The sequence below is a fragment of the Neofelis nebulosa genome, chromosome 11 (genome assembly GCF_028018385.1).
Source record: "Neofelis nebulosa isolate mNeoNeb1 chromosome 11, mNeoNeb1.pri, whole genome shotgun sequence".
Taxonomy (NCBI): domain Eukaryota; kingdom Metazoa; phylum Chordata; class Mammalia; order Carnivora; family Felidae; genus Neofelis; species Neofelis nebulosa.
The window spans coordinates 73,903,610-73,916,968 of NC_080792.1; the positions used below are offsets into that span (position 1 = coordinate 73,903,610).

Here is a 13,359-nt window from a genome sequence, read left to right on the forward strand (position 1 = left end):
CCCCGTCAACCCTCAGTTTGTTCTCAGTTTTTAAGAGTCTCTTATGCTTTGGCTCTCTCCCACTCTAACCTCTTTTTTTTTTTTTTTTTTTTTCCTTCCCCTCCTCCTTGGGTTTCTGTTCAGTTTCTCAGGATCCACATAAGAGTGAAAACATATGGTATCTGTCTTTCTCTGTATGGCTTATTTCACTTAGCATCACACTCTCCAGTTCCATCCACGTTGCTACAAAGGGCCATATTTCGTTCTTTCTCATTGCCATGTAGTACTCCACTGTGTATATAAACCACAATTTCTTTATCCATTCATCAGTTGATGGACATTTAGGCTCTTTCCATACTTTGGCTATTGTTGAGAGTGCTGCTATAAACATTGGGGTACAAGTGCCCCTATGCATCAGTACTCCTGTATCCCTTGGGTAAATTCCTAGCAGTGCTATTGCTGGGTCATAGGGTAGGTCTATTTTTAATTTTCTGAGGAACCTCCACACTGTTTTCCAGAGTGGCTGCACCAGTTTGCATTCCCACCAACAGTGCAAGAGGGTTCCCGTTTCTCCACATCCTTGCCAGCATCTATAGTCTCCTGATTTGTTCATTTTGGCCTGGATGTAGCCTTTTTAGATTGGCTTCTTTTACTTGGTAATATGCACTTAAGGTTCCTCCATATCTTTTATGTCTTGATAGCTCATTTCTTTTTAGTGCTGAATAATATTCCAATGTCTGGATGTACCACAATTTATCCATTTCTAAGAAGGACATCCTGGTTGCTTCCAAAGTTTGGCAATTATGAATAAAGCTTCTGTAAATCTCCATGTGCAAGTTTTTGTGTAGATATAAGTTTTCAGCTCCGTTGGGTAAATACCAAGGATTGCAGTTGCTGATCATATGGTAAGAGTATGTTTAATTTTGTAAGAAACTGCCAAACTGTCTTCCAGAGTGTCTGTACTGTTTTGCATTCCCACCAGCAATGAATGAGAATATCTGTTGTTCCACATCCTCACCAGCATTTGGTGTTGTCAGTGTTTTGGATTTTGGCCGTTCTAGTAGGTTCGTGTAGTGGTATTTTGTTTTAATTTGTATTCCCTGATGACATATGATGTGGAACATCTTTTCATATGCTTATTTGCCATTTGTGTATTTTTGCTGAGGTATCTGTTAAGGTCTTTCGCCCATTGTTAAAGTTGGATTGTTTGTTTTCTTGTTGAGTTTTAAGAGTTCGTTGTATATTTGGGATAAAAATTTTTTTTTATCAGACGTGTCGTTTGCAAATATTTTCTCCCAGTCTGTGACTTGTCTCCTCATTCTCTTTACATTGTCTTTTGCAAAGCAAAAGTTTTTAATTTTAATGAAGTCCAGCTCATCAAATTTTTCTTTCATGGAAGATGCTTTTAGTGTTGTATCATACCCAAGGTTATCTGAGATTTCTCCTATGTTATTGTCTAGGGGTTTTATAGTTTTGTGTTTTACATTTAGGTCTGTAGCCCACTTTGAGTTAATGTTTATGAAGAATGTAAGGTCTGTGTCTAGATTCTTTTTTTGTTTTTTTGCATTTTTAAATCGAATCGTTTCCGCACCATTTGTTGAAAAAACTGTCTTTGGGGCGCCTGGGTGGTTCCGTTGGTTAAGCGGCAGACTTCGGCTCAGGTCATGATCTCGCGGTCCGTGAGTTCGAGCCCCGCATCGGGCTCTGTGCTGACAGCTCAGAGCCTGGAGCCTGTTTCAGATTCTGTGTCTCCCTCTATCTGACCCTCCCCCATTCATGCTCTGTCTCTCTCTGTCTCAAAAATAAATAAACATTAAAAAAAAAAATACTTAAAAAAAAAAAAAAAGAAAAAACTGTCTTTACTCCATTGTAATGCCCTGCTACTTTGTCAAAGATAAGTTGGCTGTATTTACATGGGTCTGTTTCTGGACCTTCTGTTCCATTGAAGTATTTGTCAGTTCTTTTACCCATATCACTTTGTTTTGACTACTGTAACTTTATAGTTAAGTCTTGAAGTCAGGTATTGTCATTCCTCCAACTTTATTCTTCTCCTTTAATATTGTGTTGGCTATTCTAGGTCTTTTGCTGCCTATAAACTTTAGAATCTGTTTGTTGATTTTGGTTGGAATTGCACTGAGTATGTAGATCAAGTTGGGAAGATCTGACATCTTGACAATATTGAGTCTCCCTATCCATGATAATGGGATATCCCTCCATTTATTTAGTTCATTGATTTCGTTCATCAGAGTTTTTCAGTTTTCCTCACACTGACATTGTATATATTTTGTTATATTTATACCTATTTCATTTTTTGGGGTGCTAATATAGATTTTATGGGATTTTCTATGTAGATAGTTAAGCCGTTTGTGAACAGAGACCGTTTTATTCCCTCCTTTCCAAATTATTTTTATTACACTGGCTAGAGCTTCCAGTAAGATATGAAATAGGAGTGGTGAGAGTGGATACCCTTGCCTTGTTCCTGATTTTAAGGGAAAAGCATTCAGTCTTTAACCATTAAATATGACGTTAGCTGTAGGGTTTTTTTTTGGTAGATGTCCTTTATTAATTAAGGAAGTTATTTTTTATTCCTAGTTTTCTGAACACTTTTATCATTAAGAGGTATTGAATTTTGTTGGATGATTTTTCTGTATCTATTGAGATGATTCACACTTTTCTTTTTTAGTCCTTTAATATGGTGAAACACATAGAGCAATTTTCTAATTTTGAACCATTCTTACATTCCTGAGATTAATGCCATTCTTTATATATTCCTGGGTTCAGTTTACCAACTGTTTTATTGAAGATTTTTACATCTATGTTCATGATGATATTGGTCTATAGTTTTGTTGTAATGTCTTTGTCTGGTTTTAGTTAAGCGGTAATCCTGGCCTCATAAAATGAGTTGGGAAGTGTTTCCTCGTCTTCTATTTTCTAAAAAGGATTTGTAGAATTGGTATTATTTCTTTCTTCAATATTTGGTAAAATTCTTTAGTGAACTCATCCGGGCCTGGAGTTTTCCTTGTTGGTGAGTTTTGAAGTTTGAATTCAAGTTTTTGAGTAGATGGAAGACTATTTAGGTTACCTATGAAGCAGTTTTGGTAATTTGTCTTTCAAGGAATTAGTCCATTTTAAATATGTTGTTTAATTTATGGGCATAGAGTCATTTGAAGTACTCCATTATTATAATGTTAATGTCTGCAGGGTCTGTAGTGATAGCTCCTCTCTCATTCCTAATATTGATCATTTATATCTTTAACCTTTTATTCTTGATTAGTGTGACTAGAGCTTTATCAGTTTTATCCATCTTTCAAATAACCAGCTTTTACATTCATTCTGTTTTTCTGTTTTCAAGTTCCTTGATTTCTGCTCCTTTTTTTATTATTACTTCACTTCTGTATGGTTTGGTTTCAATTTGCTTCCCCCCCCCCCCCCCCAGTTTCTTAAGATGTAAGCTGAGATTACTGATTTGAGGCTTTTCCTTTTTTCTAACACAAGCATTTACGGTAATAAATCTTCCCTTAAGCATCGTTTTAACTGCACCCCCCCCCCCAGATTTTAATATTTGCAGTTCTGTTTTCATTCAATGAGAAATGTTTTCTAACTTCTGTGACCCACAGGTTATCTTCCTTTTTGACCCACAGGTTATCTAAAAGTGGGTTTAGTCCTATATTGGAGATTTTCTAATACCTTTCTATATTTATAGAGATAGTTAAAAATAGGAGAGGAGTTAAGATGGCAGAGTAGTATGGGGACCCTGAGCTTGTCTCATCCCTGAAATGCAGCTAGATCAGCATCAAGCCATTTTGAACACCTAGGAAATTGATCTGAAGATTAATGCAACAATCTGCGTGATGTGAGCCAGAGAACTTGGCAGATATGCAGTGTGGAGAAGTGAATTGGGGGAGAGAAAAGCCGTGGGGCTGCTGAGGGTTGGGAGCCATTTTGACAGAGAGAGGACAGAGAAAGAGAAAGGAGGAAAGTGCAGTGTATCAAGATCACACACAAAAAAGCACTCTACCCTAAAGTAGCTGGAGAGAGAGAAAGGGTGAAAACACTCACAGGGGACTGGACAAGAAATCTGTTCCCCAAAACCATTGATGAAGAGAAAGGAGAGGGTTTCAATATCTCCAGGATTCTATAAACAGTCGAGCACAGAGTGTGAAGTTTCAGAGCTCCAGTGAGGAAGATGGGCCAATCCCAGGAGGAGGCAGTGTGATCTGAGGGGTCCATGTGCCACATGGAGAAAAGTAGTTCCCCTACTTGGAAAGCATTTGGTAGAGGCTATATAGCCTTCCCTGTGGGCAAAAATCCAGCAGACCCCAGAGAGCTGCAAAGCTTACTGATACTGGAACAAAAACACCAGAGTGCAGCAAGACCTGGTGGTGACTGTGTGTTGTTATTTACTATAAACTCTGAGTCTCTGCCACTGTCCAATCATGCAAACGTTTTCTGGGGCAAGTCAATACCTGGCCATTGCTCCACGAGACACTCCCCCAGAGAATCACCGTGGGCCCAAGCCATGGGGTCTCTGAAGTATGGGATTTTGAAACACATCCCCATTTGAGATAAAACTCTGAAGGGAGGTGCCACCTGGCTGGCAGACAGCTTGGACACAGACAGGGTAAACGAGGGGGGAAGACAGATGCCTGAGACAAAGGAGAAGTGCTTGATCATGTGTTTGTGAGGGCACGAAATTCCTGCACCAGAGACTAGAGAGCTGGGTGAAGCCATTTTCACCTCTAGCACACACACAGATCAATCCCAGTGAGCTAAGCAGCACCACCAAGTGGAGAACAGAGCCATCACACCAAGCCCCACCCACTTGTGCCCTCCAGGCACATCCCCCAGAATAGGAGCACAAATCCCTTCCACCTTCTTAATCTAGGGACTATAATGTGCAGAGTTTCAATTCTAGGGGAAACTGGATGTAATTTCATCCAGATTTCATTCTGTTGGCTTGTTCGTTTTTGTTGCTTCTGTTTCTGCTTATGTTATTTGCTTTTTTCTTTCTCTTTCTTGGATACAGAAAGAGCAAATTAATTTTTTGGTTTTTTATTCTAGTTTATTTTACTCCAATTTATTTAAAAATTTATTGGGGCGCCTGGGTGGCTCAGTCGGTTAAGTGTCCAACTTCAGCTCAGGTCATGATCTCACGGTCCATGAGTTTGAGCCCTGCGTCGGGCTCTGGGCTGATGGCTCAGAGCCTGGAGCCTGCTTCCGATTCTGTGCCTCCCTCTCTCTCTGCCCCTCCCCCATTCATGCTCTGTCTCTCTCAGTCTCAAAAATAAATAAACATTAAAAAAATTTTTTTAAATTTATTATTTAAACTTTTTTTTTTTTGTCTATTTTTTTTCTTTTTTATCAAGCTTCTTTCAACAATCAGACCAAAACACATCTAGGATCTAGATTCCTTTATTTGATTTTCTGCTTTGTTTTTTATTTAAAAATTTTTATTTTTTATTAATTTTTTTCTTCCTCTAAAATGCCAAGATGGAGGAATTCATCCCAAAAGAAAGAACAGGAAGAAATGATGGACAGAAATTTAACCAACACAGATATAAGTAAAATATCTGAGCTGGAATTTAAAACCATGATTATAAGAATACTAGCTGGGGTTGAAAAAAAAAAGCATAGAAGACACCAGAGAATCTCTTTCTGCAGAGATAAAATAAATAAAATCTAGTCAGGCTGAAATTAAAAATGCTGTAACTGAGATGCAATCTCTGATGGATGCCATGATGGTAAGGATGGATGAAGCAGAGCAGTGAATCAGTGATATAGAAGATAAAATTATGGAAAATAATAAAGCAGGAAAAAAGAGGGAAAGAAAGGCAAAAGGTCACAATACAAGACTTTTTTTGTCGTTTATTTATTTTTGAGAGAGAGAGGATGAGTGAGGGAAGAGCAGAGAGAAGGAGACACAGAATGCAAAGCAGGTGTTAGCACAGAGCCCAACATGGGGCTCGAACTCATGAACTGCAAGATCATTACCTGAACTGAAGTCAGACTGAGCCACCCAGGTGCCCCAGTCACAATACCAGACTTACAGAACTAGTGACTTATTAAAGAGGAATAACATGTGTATCATAGGAGTCCCAGAAGATGAAGAGAGAGAAAAAGGGGCAGAAGGCTTATGTGAGCAAATTATAGCTGAAAACTTTCCTGATCTGAGGAAGGACACAGACATCAAAATCCATGAAGCACAGAGAACTGCCATTAGATTCAACAAAAACCGACCATCACCAAGGCATATCATACTCAAACATACACAGACAGGGAAAGAATCATGAAAGCAGCAAGGGGAAAAAAGTCCTTAGCCTACAAGGGAAGACAGATCAGGTGCACAGCAGGTTTGCCCACAAATACATGGCAGGCCAGAAAGGAGTGGTGGGATATATTCAGTGTGCCCAGTGGGAAAAATATGCAGCCAAGAATTCTTTATCCAGCAAGGCTGTCATTCAAAATAGAAGGAGAGATAAAGTTTCCCAGACAAACAAAATCTAAAGGAGTTTGTGACCACTAAACCAGCCCTGCCAGAAATCTTAAGGGGGACTCTGAGTGGAGAAACAAACAAAACAAAACACCAAAACAAAACAAAACAAAACAGACCAAAAGCAACAAAGACTAGAAAGGACCAGAGGACATCACCAGAAACATCAACTCTACAAGCCGCACAATGGCACTAATTTCATATCTTTCAGTAATCACTCTAAATGAATTAAATGTTCCAATCAAGACAGGATATCAGAATGGATTAAAAAAAATAATAAGACCCATCTAAATGCTGCCTATAGGAGACTCATTTTATACCTAAAGACACGTGCAGATTGAAAGTAGGGGGATGGAGAACCATCTATCATGCTAATGGACATCAGAAGAGAGCTGGAGTAGCTGTATGTCTATTAGAAAAACTAGATTTTAAAACAAAGACTGTAACGAGTTGAAGGACATAATATCATAATTAAAGAAGAGCTAACAATTGTAAATACTTATGCCCCCAACTCGAAATCACCCAAATATATAAATCAATTAATCATAAATATAAACTCATTAATAAAATACAATAGTAGGAGACTTTAACACCCCACTTACAGCAATGGACAGATCATCTCAGCAGAAAATCAACACAGAAACAGTGGCTTTGAATGATAAATTGGACTGTATGGACTTAACAGATATATTCAGAACATTTCATCCTAAAGCAGCAAATACCCATTCTTCTCGAGCGCACATCAGGGAAATACAAATCAAAACCACACTCAGATATCACCTCACGCCAGTCAGAGTGGCCAAAATGAACAAATCAGGAGACTATAGATGCTGGAGAGGATGTGGAGAAACGGGAACCCTCTTGCACTGTTGGTGGGAATGCAAACTGGTGCAGCCACTCTGGAAAACAGTGTGGAGGTTCCTCAGAAACTTAAAAATAGACCTACCCTATGACCCAGCAATAGCACTGCTAGGAATTTACCCAAGGGATACAGGAGTACTGATGCATAGGGGCACTTGTACCCCAATGTTTATAGCAGCACTCTCAACAATAGCCGAAGTATGGAAAGAGCCTAAATGTCCATCAACTGATGAATGGATAAAGAAATTGTGGTTTATATACACAATGGAGTACTACATGGCAATGAGAAAGAACGAAATATGGCCCTTTGTAGCAACGTGGATGGAACTGGAGAGTGTGATGCTAAGTGAAATAAGCCATACAGAGAAAGACAGATACCATATGTTTTCACTCTTATGTGGATCCTGAGAAACTGAACAGAAACCCATGGAGGAGGGGAAGGAAAAATAAAAAAAAAAAAAAAAGAGGTTAGAGTGGGAGAGAGCCAAAGCATAAGAAACTCTTAAAAACTGAGAACAAACTGAGGGTTGATGGGGGGTGGGAGGGAGGGGAGGGTGGGTGATGGGTATTGAGGAGGGCACCTTTTGGGATGAGCACTGGGTGTTGTATGGAAACCAATTTGACAATAAATTTCATATATTGAAAAAAAAATTAAAAAAAATACTTAAACCACACACACAAAAAATAAAAATAAAAAAATAAAGAATGAACGTGCTAACCAGGAAATTAAAGAGGAAATTAAAAAGGACATGGAAGCCAATGAAAATGAAAACACGACAGTCCAAAACCTTTGGGATGCAGCAAAGGCAGTCATAAGAGGGAAATACATAGCAATCCAGGCCTTCCTAAAGAAGGAAGAAATGTCTCAAATACACAACCTAACCTTATACCTAAAGGAGCTGGAAAAAGAACAGCAAATAAAGCCCAAAACCAGCAGAAAACAGGAAATATAAAGATTAGAGCAGAAATCAATGATATAGTAAGAAAAAACAAACAAACAACAGAATAGATCCACAAAACCAGGAGCTGGTTCTTTGATAGAATTAACAAAATTGATAAACCGCCAGCCAGATTTATCAAAGAGAAAAAGGAAAGGACCTAAATAAATAAAATCACGAATGAAAGAGGAGAGATCACAACCAGCACCACAGAAATACAAACAATAATAAGTGAATATTATGAGCAATTACATGCCAACAAATTGGGGAATCTGGAAGAAATGGATAAATTCCTAGAAACATATAAACTACCAAAACTGAAACAGGAAGAAATAGAAAATTTGAACAGACCCATAACCAGAAAGAAATTGAATCAGTAATCAAAAATCTCTCAACAAACGAGTCCAGGGCTGGATGGCTTCCCAGGGGAATTCTACCAGACATTTAAAGAACAGTTAATACCTATTCTTTTGAAGCTGTTCCAAAAAATAGAAATGGAAATAAAACTTCCAAACTTATTCTATGAGGTCAACTTTACCTTGATTCCAAAACCAGACAGACCTCACTAAAAAGGAGAATTACAGACCAATTTCCCTAATGGACATGGATGCAAAAATTCTCAGCAATATACTAGCAAACCAAACCCAACAATATATTAAAAGAATTATTCACCACGATCAAGTGGGATTTATTCCTGGGCTGCAGGGGTGGTTCAGTGTCCACAAATCAATCAATATGATTCATCACATTAATAAAAGAAAGGATAAGAACAACATGATCCTCTCAATAGATGCAGAAAAAGCACTTAACAAAAAATAGCTTCCTTTGTTGATAAAAACCCTTAAGAAAGTAGGAGTAGAGGGAACATACTCAACATCATAAAGACCATATACGAAAGACTCACCACTAATATCATCCTCAATGGGTAAAAATTGAGAGCTTTCTCTCTAAGGTCAGGACCCGTGACAGGGATGGCCACTCTCACCACTGTTGTTCAACATAGTACTGGAAGTCCTAGCCTCAACAATCAGACAACACAAAGAAATAAAAGGCATCCAAATTGGCAAGGAAGAAGTCAAACTTGCACTCTTGCAGATGACATGATACTCTATGTGGAAAACCCAAAAGACTCCACCAGAAAACTCCTAGAACTGATACACGAGTTCAGCAAAGTCACAGAGTATAAAATCAACATACAGAAATCAGTTGCATTTCTATATGCCAATAATGAAGCAGCAGAAAGAGAAATCAAGGAATCGATTCTATTTACAATTGCACCAAAACCCATAAGATACCTAGGAGTGAACCTAACCAAAGAGGTAAAAGATCTGTATGCTAAAAACTATAGAAAGCTTAAGAAGTTGAAGAAGACACAAAGAAATGGAAAAACATTCCATGCTCATGGATTAGAAGAACAGTTATTGTTAAAGTACCTACGCTACCCAAAACACTCTACACATTCAATGCAATCCCTAGCAAAATAACGCCAGTATTCTTCACAGAGCTAGAACAAACAATCCTAAATTTTTTATGGAACCAGAAAAGACCCCAAATAGCCAAAATAATGATGAAAAAGAAAACCAAAGCTGGAGGCATCACAATTCCAGACTTCATGCTATATTACAAAGCTGTTATCATCAAGACAGTATGGTACTGGCACAAAAACAGACATATAGGTTCAGTAGAACAGAATAGAGAACCCAGAAATGGACCCACAAATGTATGGGAAACTAATCTTTGACAAAGCAGGAAAGAATATCCAATGGAAGAAAGACAGTCTCCTTAGCAAATGGTGTTGGGAAAACTGGAGTGACATGCAGAAGAATGAACCTGGACCACTTTTTTACACCATACATAAAAATAAACTCAAAATGGATGAAAGACCAAAATGAAACACAGGAAACCATGAAAATCCTAGAGGAGAACACAGGCAACAACCTCTTTGACCTCGTCCACCGCAACTTTTTACTAGACATAGCTCCAGAGGCAAGGGAAACAAAAGCAAAAATGAACTATTGGGACCTCATCAAGATAAAAAGCTTCTACACAGTGAAAGAAACAGTCCACGTAACTAACAGGCAACCAACAGAATGGGAGAAGATATTTGCAAATGAAATATCGGATAAAGGGTAAGTATTCACAATCTATAAAGAACTTCTCAAACTCAACACCCCAAAAACCAAATAATCCAGGGAAGAAATGGGCAAAAGACATGAACACTTTTCCAAAGAAGACATCCAGATGGCTAACAAACACATGAAAAGATGCTCAACATCACTCATCATCAGGGAAATACAAATCAAAACCACAATGAGATAAATACCTCATACCTATCAGAGTGGCTAAAATTAACAACTCTGGAAACAACAAATGTTGGCGAGGATGCAGAGAAAGGGGAACACTTTGGCACTGTTGGTGGGAATGCAAACTGGTGCAGCCACTTTGGAAAACAGTATGGAGGTTCCTCAAAAAATCAAAAATAGAGCTACCCTGTGATTCAGCAATTACACTACCTAGGTATTTATCTGAAGGATACTGATTTGAAAATGCTGATTTGAAGGGGTACATGCACCCCAATGTTTATATCAGTACTATTAATAGTAGCCTGAGTATGGAAAGAGCCCAAATGTACACTGATGGATGAATGAATAAAGACGATGTGGTATATTTTATACAATCGAATATTAGTGATCAAAAAGAATGAAATCTTGCCATTTGCAACAACGTGGATGGAACTAGAATGTATTGTGCTGAGTGAAATAAGTCAGACAAATATATGATTTCACTCATATGTGGAATTTAAGAAACAAACAAATGAACATAGGGGAAGGGAAGGGAAAATAAGACAAAAACGGGGGCAAACCGTAAGAGACTCTTTTTTAAAAAAACATTTTTTTAGGTTTACTTGTTTATTTTGAGAGAGGGAGGGGGAGGGAGGGAAGAGGAGAGAGAGAGAGAGAGAGAGAGAGAGAGAGAGAGAGAGAAAATGGGTGGGGGGAGGGGCAGAGGAGAGAGAGAATCCCAAGCAGGCTCAACACTGACAAAGCAGGGCTTGAACCCATGAACTGTGAGATCATGAGTTAGACACTTAACCAACTGAGCCACCCAGGCCCCCCAATAAGAGACTCTTAAATACAGAGAATAAACTGAGGGTTGCTGAAGGGGTGTTGGGTAGGGGGATGGGCTAAATGGGTGATGGACATTAAGGAGGGCACTTGTTGGGATGAGCACTGGGTGTTGTATGTAAGCCAGTTTGACAATAAATTATATAAATAAATACATGTATGTATGTAAGTGATGTAAGTGATGAATCACCAAATTCTGTTCCTGCAAACATTATTACACTATATGTTAACTAACTTGGATTTAAATAAAATGAAAAATATAAAGAAATATTCAAAATATCTTTATTGATGTTTTAATTTACTCCATTATGATCAGATAACTTAGTATGACTTCAGTTCTGTTACATTTGTTCAGATTTGTTTTATTTTGTTTCAGAACATGCTTTGTATTGTGAATATTCTATCTTTGAGGAATGTGCATTCTTCTGTCTCATATTATTATTTAAAGTTATAATGAGGGGCGCCTGGGTGGCGCAGTCGGTTAAGCGTCCGACTTCAGCCAGGTCACGATCTCGCGGTCCGTGAGTTCGAGCCCCGCGTCAGGCTCTGGGCTGATGGCTCAGAGCCTGGAGCCTGTTTCCGATTCTGTGTCTCCCTCTCTCTCTGCCCCTCCCCCATATATGCTCTGTCTCTCTCTGTCCCAAAAATAAATAAAAAACGTTGAAAAAAAAAATAAAAAAAAAAATAAAATAAAGTTATAATGAATACAGCTATATTATGGGGTAGAAAGAAAAGTCACTTGAATTCTTCAGATAAACAGAGTTGTTTCTGACCTATGACAGTTGTCTCCGGCTATGCCCACAGACCTCAGGGAGTATCTTTTCACTCTCATACTGTTAAGTAAAAAAGTAACAAGTACTTTTAGGCCTTTGGGAAGTGTGGTTCTCTAAATTGTCTAGAATCATGGCAGAGACCATTAATGCAGATTCTTGTATACCACCCTCAGGAAAATAACAGCTTGCATTTATTGGAGACACTTTTCATAGATGATCTCATTTACCCTTGGCAAACATACCTTTAAAGAAGGCGCCATTTTATAGATGAGGAACTTGTATGATGTTACTCAGCCCAGTGATAAGCTCAGTATTCACACCTGGTGTGTCTTACTCAGGAACCCAAACTCTAAACCACAGCAGCATTGCCCGAGGGGCCTAAGGAAGCTACATGTTGTATTCTCTGTGCTTTGACTTGATTGGTTAATTGCTATGAAATAGAAATAAAGCTCTTGTCTTACCACATTTTGAGAAAGTCTTGAACACCGTTGACATAATTTTGTTTTCTCCTTTGTGTTCTGAAAAGAACAGAAATTAACTTCATTAGTGATGGCTTTCATAATGAAAATGGCATTACTTCAAAGGGAGACCTATGGACCTTTACACTTCCCATATTTAGTAAATTCTCTTTCTTCCAGGAACACTACTGGTCCTTTTTATTCTGTTTTCCAAGCAGATACAGATAGTATCATTTTCTTTTGTCTTGCTTATTCTACTTTACAATTATTATTTCAAGCAGCAAGTTTTAGAACATAATTTTTTCTCCTTTAACTTTATGCTGTGGGAAGTTTTAAATGTCTACAAAATTGGAAGATGAAATAATGAACCTCCATGTACCTGTCACTCAGCTTCATCAGTTACCAACTCATACCAGTCTCACTTCTCTGCTTTTTTGTGTTATTCACATTATTTCATCTGTAAATATCACAGAATATACATCTAGAAAGAATATCATTTAAAACAGAAGATTTCTGAACAGTGTAGTATATTTATTTTCCTTTAAGTGGTTTGTAAATGTCATCACTTGTATAGCCTTTCTTCACCTGTCCTTTTGTCTTTATTCATTTTGTAGATTTTCACAACTTTTCCACCAGGGGGCACTTGAAGGCTGGATGAATTTAGATATTCAAAAGGAGGGTGAATACAGAGAGCCCATGAGCTTCTCTATAACCCAGAAGTACTCTGTTATCTTT

The 13,359-nt window shown here is 38.1% G+C and overlaps 1 protein-coding gene across 22 annotated transcripts in view; it reads left to right on the forward strand.

Moving 5' to 3' along the window:
* Positions 1–13,359, forward strand: part of SFI1 (SFI1 centrin binding protein) — a 106,189-nt gene that overhangs the window by 39,954 nt on the left and 52,876 nt on the right. The gene's annotated exons all lie outside the window — the stretch shown is intronic.